This window comes from Mustela lutreola, chromosome 2, assembly GCF_030435805.1.
Source record: "Mustela lutreola isolate mMusLut2 chromosome 2, mMusLut2.pri, whole genome shotgun sequence".
NCBI lineage: Eukaryota > Metazoa > Chordata > Mammalia > Carnivora > Mustelidae > Mustela > Mustela lutreola.
In genome coordinates this window covers 118282008-118293510 of record NC_081291.1, presented here as the reverse complement: position 1 = coordinate 118293510, position 11503 = coordinate 118282008, and the positions used below count along the sequence as shown (strand labels likewise).

Below are 11503 nucleotides of genomic sequence, written 5' to 3'. Positions count from 1 at the left end.
CTATAAACAAATAAGTTAAGGGCATGATTCTTGCCAAGAGAAGTAATGTATATATCAAGTATATTAAGCACTTTAAAAACAATCTGAGGGGTTTGAAGCGGTGAGGGGTGGGAGGTTGGGGGAACCAGGTAGTGGGTATTAGAGAGGGCACAGATAACATGGAGCACTGGGTGTGGTGCAAAAACAATGAATACTGTTATGCTGAAAATAAATTAGTTAATTAACTTTTTTAAAAAAAATGCACTTTAAGAGACAAGATAAGATCCTAAAATATGTGAAGGGAAATGATCAGAAAAAGAAGGAAACCAAAGAGAAAAGTACATGGGTTCAATGTGTTGGGAGGAGGAAAATTTTATCCCTAGGCTGCTTGGTTCTTTTAGCTTGTGTAATAATTAAATTGACATAAGACCAATAAACAGGAGAAAAAAAACAAATTTAATTCATATGAATGGAGACTCATAGACATGGGACCTAAGAAGTAACCAAGGCAGGCAGCTTTTATATTTTCTAGACAAGAAACAATAAAATTCTGGAAAATTGATAAGATAAACTTAGGTTTGGGTATTAATTAGAGGAGAATCTATGCAGAGTTTATTTACATAGTCTACTTGGCCCTCAATTTCGAATCTCTGACTATAAGGATGTCTCTATACTTCATGGTGAAGGGAAGCTACCTTTTACATGAAAGAATTACTTCCTGCTTTCTGGAGACAAAGGAAGATCAGAGTGTTCCTCTAGTTACTTAAGTAACTTAAGTAACTTCAGTTCAGAATAATCAATATGGCACTGTGGCACATCTTGCTACACAGCCTGCCCTGAGCCCCAACAAACTGAAATGCGAGCCTCCTCTACCAGAGAAGAACACTTTGTGCCTGGAAAGGAATCTGAATTTCTAGAATCCATTCCTTATGGCATAATAGGTATTAAAGGCATAATAGGTATTTTTTTGAAAAAAAAAAAAAAAAAAAAAAAAGATCTCTGGACTGTTAAAAAAAAAAAAATAAAGGTATTAAGGGTTTTGGTGGAAGCCCTAAGGTTTGAGGTTTATGAAAGAATGTTAACCCTGGGAATAAGCTGGAGGAGAGAGGCAAAACTCCAGTCTTGAAAGAATAGCAATACCAAATGTGGTACCCAGAGGACTAAGGACTAGAGACAGGCATAAGTTTAAAGCAAGGTCAGTGGATTATGGTTTATTGAAAGGATTTTAAAAATAGGTCAGTGTCTCAGTATCTTTATCCATAAATTGGTGATAGTAATAGTCTCTACCTCCATGTGTTTGTGAAGAAGGGGAAATGAATACATACATGTGAAGCCTTATCAATGATGTCTGGCAGGGGCACCTAGGTGGCTCAGTAGGTTAAATGTCTGACTCTTGATTTTGACTCAGGTCATGACCTCAGAGTCGTGACATCCAGCCCCATTTGGGGCTCCAGGACTGGGCATTCTGGGCATGGAGACTGCTTGGGATTCTCTCTCATAATCTTAAAAAATTATGTCTGGCATATATGAAGCCCTATGTAAGCATTAGCTATTATTATTCAAACTATTCTATACAAAAGAGAGTGTATATGTCAGCCTAAATCTGGTTTCTAGCTTCAGACCAACAACTTCTTCAGCACAATGGCCTTTGTTAGTACTTACAGGCTGTCTATTGTCCCCATGTTATCTTGGATAACTTCCATATAATCAGTGTAAAGGGGCCCATAGACCACCATCTTCCCAGAGAAATAAACATTCCTATCACTCTTCCTATACTCTGTGCATTAGAAATATTATTCCATCCAGAGGCATAACAATTCACAGAAGAATTTATCCATTGGGAAATTCTCCCCAGAAGTAACCCAGTCTAATCAGAAACAATTTAAAAATATATTACTTCAATTATATTAATGTATATAATATACATGTTAATTATAAATACAGTTGACCCTCAAATAACACAGGGGTGAGGAACACCAAATCCTGTGCAGTTGAAAATCTGCATATAACTTTTGACTCACCCCCAAAATTTAACTAATAGCCTACTGTTGACTAAAAGTCTTACCAATAATATAGTTGATAACATGTAATTTGCACACCATATGTATTATATACTATATTCTTACAATTAAGACAAGCTAGAAAAAAGAATATTTTATTAAGAAAATCATAAAAAAGAGGGGCGCCTAGGTGGCTCAGTGGTTTAAGCCTCTGCCTCCGGCTCAGGTCATGATCTCAGGGTACTGGGATTGAGCCCCACATCGGGCTCTCTGCTCAGCGGGGAGCCTGCTTCCCCCTCTCTCTCTGCCTGCCTCTCTGCCTACTTGTGATCTCTCTCTGTCTATCAAATAAATAAATAAATAAAAATCTTTAAATAAATAAATAAATAAAAGAGGCACCTGGGTGGCTCAGACATTAAGTGGCTGCCTTTGGTTTATGTCATGATCCCAGAGTTCTGGGATCAAGCCCTGCACTGGGCTCCTTGCTCAATGGAAAGCCTGCTTCTCCCTCTCCCGCTCCCCCTGCTGTGTTCCCTCTCTTGCTGTGTCTCTCTCTGTCAAATAAATAAATAAAATATTTTTTTTAATTAAAAAAAAAAGGAAAATCATAAAAAAGAACACTGTACTAAAAAAAATCTACAGGTAAGTACATCCACGTAATATAAACCCACACTATTCAAGGGTCAACTGTATATTAATATGCTATAGATAACACTATTACTAAAAGAGTATCATTTGCTGATATGTTATCAGGCTAAGTGTTCTGTATGTTTTGTGTCATCCTATTTCCTTTTATCCTGACCCCTTGATAAAATGGATTATTTTCCTCTTTTTACAACTGAGGAAACAGAGGCTTCAAAATGAAGTTGAGTATTTTGTTCCGTTAGACAGGCTGTTAGTAAGTCCATTATAGCATCTGATTTGCCCAGGTCCTACTCTAATGAAAAATTCCCAGCCCACACCTTCTGCTGCCCAGGAAGCCATTTGTGGTACTACATGACTGCTGCTCCCCTTTGTTAACTGAAGTAGAGTGGGTGCACCTATCCAAAGACAGCCAAATATATATAGAGATTAGTTCAGAGACACACAGAGCTGGCTCAAAAAGATCCTATGGGACAATTAGAGAATCTCTAAATTGAAATAAGAAATACAGAGTTTACCATTTGAGAGCAAAAAAAAAAAAAAAAAAAGAAAAAAAGAAGGTAAAAGGAAGCATCAAGAGATGCCAGATGTGGAGACAGAACCAAACTAAAGCCATGTGCAAGCCAGCCTCTGAAGAGTAGGAGACCTGGAAGGTAAGTAAGCAGGGAGAGTTGGAAGGTAACAAGAGAAGACTGAAGCCAACATGAAGAGAGTAGCTAAGAAAGGTCACCCTGAGACTGGGTAGAAAACCATAGGCTCCTGTCACTGAAGTCCTGAGGCTACTCTGATCCTGAACCTACTCTCTAGCTAGGGTTCTGCTCTTGGATTTCAGAGAGATTTTTGCTTAGATTCCACTTTCCTGAAGTAGCTTGATTGAGACTGTTCTTATATCCAGACAGACCTCTTTGGAAAAGAAGCAGAACAGTTCTATAAAGCTCATCTGTCTGATTTCCACATACTCACTACCGTGCTACACTTTCTCCACAGACCAGGGTTGTTGCGAGGTACAGAGATGGGCCCTGAAAAGGGATCAGATGTCATAGCTGTAGCCAGTGCTAATTCAGGTCTGCTATCCATATCCAACTCTAAAGTAGACTTTCCAAATGAAGACTCAAGGAGTAAATTGGAAACAGTGAAATTTATAGGGAATGGGTTTTGTCAGTAAGAATTCAGCATTCAAATACTCACTTATTGCTAAATGGGGAGAAAAATTATATAACAGGAGATACGTTATGCTCCCATTTTTGCAAATCTGAGTATGAGTATAATAAAATACCAGAAGGACAGGTACTTCCCTAGTCATCAAATATTTAATATGTTCTAGGTGCTCAGGATACAATATGGAGCAAATAGTGACAGAGTTTCCCTGCCTCAAGGAGCTCACAGTCTAGTGAGGGAGGACCAACATTAAGAAACAAACAGACCTGTATGGAGTATAGAATCACTATATTGTACACTTGACACTAATATTACACTGTGTGTTAACTAACTGGAATTTAAATAAAAGCTTTAAAAACAAACAAACAAAAACCACACATGCTTTGCAATCATTCTAAGGGCTGTGATGGAGATGCACTTGGCAGAGAGCCCTTGTCAGGGGCAGTCTGACCTGGTCGGAGAGGTTGGTGAAGGCTTCTCTGCTGACTGAGCTGTGATGGACAGCTATACAATACCTACACAAAAATTTGTCTAAGTAGAGACTACAGAGTGGGTAGAGCCAGTGGTACGAGGGACTGCAAGGAGAAGGAACTGAAAAAAAGGCCATGTGGTTGGAGTAGACAGTTGGGCAGAGAATGGTGTAGGATGAGGCTGGAGGCATAAGCAGGGTCAGGTCATACAAGGCCTCAGAGGCCAATTAAGGAGTCATTACCTCTGAGGGACGAGGGGAAGCAAGTGAGGGCGGGGTGTAGAAGATACCATTGGATTTGCACTTTGAAAATATTTGTCTCTGTATGGAGAACAAATTACTAGGGACCAGCATGTGTGAGCTAGAAGAAAAAGGGAACAGTGTGGACTCGATCATAATCCAGATGGCCTATGATGGCAGCATGGACAGGGGAGTAGTGGTGGGGAGAGAAATAAGTAATAATCTGACGCACATAGAAAAGTTAAAATCAGGGCAACCCTCTCAGGTCCCCTCCCTCTTCGGGAGCTTTGTACTATTACTTTACTACCGCTCAACAAAGCGATTTGTTTTGCTGCCCACTTTAAAAAAAAAAGAAAGAAAGAAAAGTTAAAATCAATAAAATTTGCTGAAGGATTGGACATGGAATGTAAAGGAAAAAGAATTTTCAAGCTTGGCCTAGGTTTCTAGTGTGAACAGCTGGATGAGTGGAGATACCAACACTCTGATTCAGAGAACACTGTTAAAGGAACAGGTGTAGGGGAGAGGAGTAGCAGTTTATTCTTGGTCATGCTGAGTGTAGTCTGAGACATTCAAGATGTGCTATCAAGTGGAATGTTTAATACATGGTCTGGAGCTCAAAGGAGAAGTGTTTGTTGGAGATGAAACTGATGTACTAAAACATGAAAAGTGGTTATTTCTGAGAGATAAGCTCTTGTATCTTTTGTTTTATTCTCTGTACTTTTCTGCTTTTCTCCAGTTTTCAGCAATAAAAAAATATTTTTTTCTAAATAAAGTTGTTTTTTTTTTTTTTTTTTTTTTAAAGATTTTATTTATTTATTTGACAGAGAGAGATCACAAGTAGGCAGAGAGGCAGGCAGAGAGAGAGAGAGAGGAGGAAGCAGGCTCCCCACTGAGCAGAGAGCCCGATGCGGGACTCGATCCCAGGACCCTGAGATCATGACCTGAGCCGAAGGCAGCGGCTTAACCCACTGAGCCACCCAGGCGCCCGTAAATAAAGTTTTTTTTTAAAAGAGTAAAATTTTCCCTCTCATAACTGGCATTAGTAAAACTTAACAGGAATGTCCCTAGAGCAGAGAAAGCCAAATTAGTTTTATGCTAATATCTTTTTGGCAATACTGGATTTCTTTTACTGGGTCTACAAAGAACCTGCCATCTTCCAAATTATAACTTGTTATCCTGAGTAGACTTACATAACAGGAGGGGGTCCACTGTGCAGGTAGATGGTCAAGCTGGGTATTCAGGTGCCTCCCTGATAATTGAAGTTTTTAAGAAGTTCAATAAAAATCAGTATTTTCCCCCTCCTCCTGGAAGAACCAACTGATAAATAAAACAAAGAGTTAGGAGATGAGGGCCAAATATTTGTGTACTAGCTGAGCTGGCGAATCAAACTATATAATCAACAGATTATTCACCCTGTTGTGGTAACACTGAAACAGAGCCAGCCTCTACTCCCACCTTAACCCCAGAATTGCAAAACAGAAGGCACATGAGAGTAGCCAGCAACCAAAGGAAGAGGAGAGGAAGACTCTGGGTCATGCACACAGTTTCTATCTCCTTACTCAACATTTTCCCTGATGCAGAATGAGGGATGGATATAAGGATGAAGAAAAGCCAGGAGTGTAAGGCTAATTCCAGAAGTGAGGTGCAGTCATACTTACCAACATCCACTATGAGTTTCGTATTTAGCATAAGGTTTATAAATCAAGGTCAATCATGTACAAGATGCTATTCATAAGCATTTGGATAGAGTCTGGTCCCTGATGACTAGCACTAAGTTAACACCAGCTTATTTTTAGCAGAAACTAAATTTATTAGCACAATATTGGGTATATAATTCTTGTTTGGATCCTGGATTCAAAAAGAAAAACAACACCCATATTCATAACAGCATTATTCACAATAGTCAAAAGGTGGAAGCAACTCAAGAATTCATTGACATGAATGGATAAACAAGATGTGGTATTTACATAGAATGGAACACTATTCTGCCTGAAAAATGAAGGAAATCCTGTCATACATTGCAACATGGATAAACTTTGAGGAAACTGCTAAATGAAATAAGTCAGTCACGAACAGATAAATGCTGCATGATTCCACTTACATGAGTACCTAGAGTGAACAAATTTACAGAGTCAGGAAGTAGGAAGGTAGTTGCCAGGGGCTAGGAGTCAGGTAGAGAGACCTAGGAGTTAGTGTTTAATGGATAAAGAGTTTCAATTTTGCAGGGTGAAAAGAGTTCAAGATTATTGCACAACAATGTGAATATATTTAACACCACTTAAATGAATATATTTAACACTACACTTAAAAATGGTTAACATGATAAAAGCAAAACCAAAAGGAACAGTGAGAACAACAGAAATTGCTAAAAGAAAGGAGTTTTCTTTCTAGTTTTAACACATTGGGAATATTGGGCATGTGTTATTCCAGAGTTCCAAAAGTATTAACATCAAATGTCACATGTTTCAAAATATCCTTAGATGAAACACTATTGAATATGGACTGGGTTTGAGATAGAAAATTAATCAAACTTGAGTCCTGGAATATTTGAGATGATCTAAGGTATTTTTAAATATGTGTGAATTCATCTAGCACAAAAGTGGTATTTAAAGGTTTGATTATATTGCCAAAAAAAAAAAAATGTAGCTATAAAGGACATTTTAAAGACAAAGGAAAATTTGAACATGAACTATACTCAGTGATTTTATATCAAGGTTATGTTCCTTGCATATGATAACGGCATTGTGGCTATGGAGGAGAGAATCCTTGTACTCAGAAGATAACATAGAGTTTTTTTTTTTTAAGATTTTATTTATTTATTTGACAGACAGAGATCACAAGTAGGCAGAGAGGCAGGCAGAGAGAGAGGGGGAAGCAGGCTCCCCGCTGAGCAGAGAGCCCGATGCGGGGCTCGATCCCAGGACTCTGGGATCATGACCTGAGCCGAAGGCAGAGGCTTTAACCCACTGAGCCACCCAGGTGCCCCGATAACATGGAGTTTTTAGAGTGAAGCATCATACCTGCCACTTACTTTCAAATGGTTGAGCAAAAGAAAATACTGTATAGAAAGAAATAAAGCAGAGTATATGGGGGTTCATCATACTATTTTTTTAAGGTTTTTTTTTTAAGATTTTATTTATTTGACAGAGAGTGAGAGAGAGAGAGAGAGCACAAGCAGGGGGAGTGGCAGGGAGAAGGAGAAGCAGGCTCCCCTCAGAGAAGAGAGCCCCAAGCAGGGCTCGATCCCAGGATCCTGGGATCATGACCTGAGCTGAAGGCAGACACTTAACTTACTGAGCCACCCAGGAATCCCAAGGTTTTATTTTTAAGCAATCTCCACACCCAACATGGGGCTCAAACTCACAACCCCGAAATCAAAGAGTCACACATTCTACCAACTGAGCCAGCCGAGCACCCTGTACTCTTTTTTATTTTAAATTTAAAATGTTTGGGTCCTTTTGTATTTCATAAGCATGATGATGGGGTGTTCACACCATTGTGTGACATGTGTTTTCCTCAGACCTTGGCACATTACTCATCTGATGTGAAAACACAATAATTAATTAACTAATTAACTAATTTAAAACATTTGGAGGGTGTATGGGGAGCACAAAATCTCCAGCTTAGAAGAACAAGGCTTGAAAGATGCAGTTAAGAACAGGCTCAAAATCACTTGAAGGATCAGCCTGGTGAGGACAACACTTCCCTCAACCCCAAGCATGAGATGCTGTAGTGTTCAGCCCTAATATTGCTGGTACAGGGCACCAGGATGCAGCTACTACACCCACACCATCGCTTCTCCCAAAGACTCCTCCTTACAACAACCAAATGAGTAAATGAGATGGTCACTTCTGGATGTACCATTAGAATTAAAGTATGACCTGATCAGCTGACTATAAAGGACAAGGCGTAGCTTGGGGCAGAGGAGTTGAGGGATGGGGACTTCCAATCTATCTCATTCTGAAACAGCCAGGTGGCCTTCTCACCCTTAAGACACTTCATCTAGGGTGAAGAAATGTGATCAAGTCTGAGGGTTCAAGATACAGAATTTCAATACTCCTTTAAATGACAGATGAAAAATAAGAAAAACACTGGATTAATAAAATCTACTTTTTCTATACCTCCATTTCAAGGGAAGTTTCATGTATACCTCTGGGTGTCTTATCCACATTATCTAGAGATTTCCAAATTAACTTAAGTTTTTCTAGCCTTAAGTTCTTCTAGCCTTCTATCTGGAAACCTGATACAATAAATATGATTCGGTATCTGTTATCTTTTTTAAAAAGATTTATTTTCTCAGAAAGAGAGAGTGCATGTGAGAGTGCAGTGGAGGGAGGGGCAGAAAGAGAGAGCCAGAGAGAGAGAGAGATACTTAAGCAGACTCCTCACTGATTGCAGAGCCTGACATGGACCTCAATCTCAAGACCCGAAGATCATGACCTGAGCTGAAACCTGGAGTCAGACACCTAACTGACCGAGCCACCCATGCATCCCAGCTCTTATCTTTTACAATTCTTTAAAAATATATAGACATGTTTTAACACCTTTCAAAGGCATTTAGGAAGGACTTTTGCACAATCCCCAATTTGGATTAACAACACTGCTGCTCAGCACTATGGATATATTTACATGGAAAGAGAAAATATTATTAAATGTGCCCTATGTAACCAATAGTCTTCTATAACATAGCTAATCATTGTATCAACCCTTCCAAGTACAGATATGATAAGAGACATTGGCGGCAGGGAGGTGGGGGGGGCCACGTTCCCTGCTCATTTCTGTATCTCACATTGCCACTTTGCAAACTGTCTCCTTCAGTATGGTATATAAGAAAGACAAAGTGTATTAACCAGTTCAAACTGAGGCCTGGAAAATTTAGTCATCACTTTCTCAGAGAAATCATTGGAATTTTGAGTTTTTATACCTGGAGAAAGGATGCTGGTGTGGAGAGTCAGGAGATCCATTGTCCCATCCCAAGGGTCTACGGGCTCTGCTTGAGCAGGAAAGAAGACCAATGGAGGGGCGCCTGGGTGGCTCAGTGGTTAAGCCGCTGCCTTCGGCTCAGGTCATGATCTCAGGGTCCTGGGATCGAGTCCCGCATCGGGCTCTCTGCTCGGCAGGGAGCCTGCTTCCTCCTCTCTCTCTCTGCCTGCCTCTCTACCTACTTGTGATTTCTCTCTGTCAAATAAATAAATAAAATCTTTAAAAAAAAAAAAAAAAAAAAAGACCAATGGAAAGGGCCAAACTTTAGAGTCAGAAAGACCTGCATTTTAATCCCAGTTATTACATTTCCCACAGTGTGGCCTTGGACAAACTGCTTAACTTTGCAGATCCACAGATTCTTAATAAGATGGATTACCCATCTCATAGCATTGTTGTGGTTACTGAAGAAGAGCTCATTAGGTAAAGCCCTCAGCACTGCACCTGACATGCAGTAGTGCTAAATAAATAGCAACTATTATTAAGTAATGAAAGTTTCAAAACCTAGGCAAAGAAGAGCAGAGACATAAATTCCCTCCAGACATGAGAACTATTCTGGCCACTGACTGACATGTAAATCATGTCTAACCCTCTCAAAATAACCTACCATAACGGAAAGTCATTTCTATGTTTAAATTGGACAAGGTACACCCCTTTCACCAAGCCATCCCTTTCTCTACTGGCTCCGTCCTGGGTCATCGACAGGTCTGAGATGACAATGGCAATGTGAAGTTGAAACATATCTTTTTCCAAAATTTAAGTTTAAGCTTAATCAATTTGCATTAAATGTCAAGCATGGTCCAGCCATGGTGCTGGAAAATAGGAGATACAGAGGTGACTAAATATCCCCAGCCTGCCCTCAAGGAGCTCCCGACTAAGGAGGCCAACATGTGAACAGGAAAACTGAATGACATATGGAACATACAAGCTACTGTGAAAAAATAAGACACCCTAAGTTTTATGAAGCCTTTTGACCCCATCTTTATATATTTTCAACATTTTATTCTGTTCTTCACTTTGTTTTCCTTAACAATTAAACACTCAGAAAATAGGCCTAAGTCCAATGTGTATTCAAATAAGAAAACAGAATTCACCACTTTCGGTTTGCTTGAGAGTTGCCATCTTTAGGGCACCTGGGTGGCTCAGTTGGTTAAGCGTCTGACTTTGGCTCAGGTCATGATCTCAGAGTCTGGTATCCAGCCCCGCCTTGCACTCTGTGCTCCGTGGGAGTCATCTTCTTCCTCTCCCTCACCCTGTGACCCTACCCCTGCTCGAGCTCTCTCTCAAATAAATAAATAAAATCTTAAAAAAAAAAAAAAAAAAAAGAGTTGCTATCTTTGTCTCAATTGTACTAAAAACGTCAGCTCTATGATTCTTGTTGCTAGCATCAGAAGAAAAGTATCTAATATATGCCAGAAACAATCTCTCTGCTACACTCTCTGTGAGAGTCACAGTGGGGATTTGGACTTTCAATATACGAATTTTGTGGGAACATAATTCAGCCCATAGCATTGTGCCTCCGGTCCCCCCAAATCCATGTCCTTATTGCATACCAAATACATTTCATTCCATCCCAATGACCCTCAAAGTCTCAACTCATTCTAGCATCAACTCTAAAGTCTAAAATCAAAGCTTTCATCTAAATTTCTAAATCAGTTATAGGTGAGACTAGAATTGTGATTCATCCTGAGGCAAAACTGCTTTCCAGCTATGAGCCTGTGAAATCAAACAAGTTACATGCTTCGCAAATACAAGAGTCAGTCAGGCATAGGACAGACATTCCTATTCCAAAGGGAGGAATAGTTACTGAAACAAGGAAGGAATAATAGGTTTCAAGTAAATACAAAACCCAGCATGGTAAATTCCATTAGATCTTTCAGTCTCAAGAATAATCCTCTTAGGATCATTGCCTGGCCTTCCAGACCCACTGGGGCAATGGCCCCACCCTGCAGCTCAGCCAGGCCAGGGTGGTTCCCTCAAGGCTCTGCCAGCAGCAAACCTGCCCCCTAGGCTCCAGTTATTTTAACAGAGAGAA

At 39.8% G+C, this 11503-nt stretch overlaps 1 pseudogene; it reads left to right on the top strand.

Moving 5' to 3' along the window:
• Positions 1-7940: 7940 nt before the first annotated feature.
• On the top strand, positions 7941-8033 carry LOC131826282 (small nucleolar RNA U13; annotated as a pseudogene).
• Positions 8034-11503: the final 3470 nt, after the last annotated feature.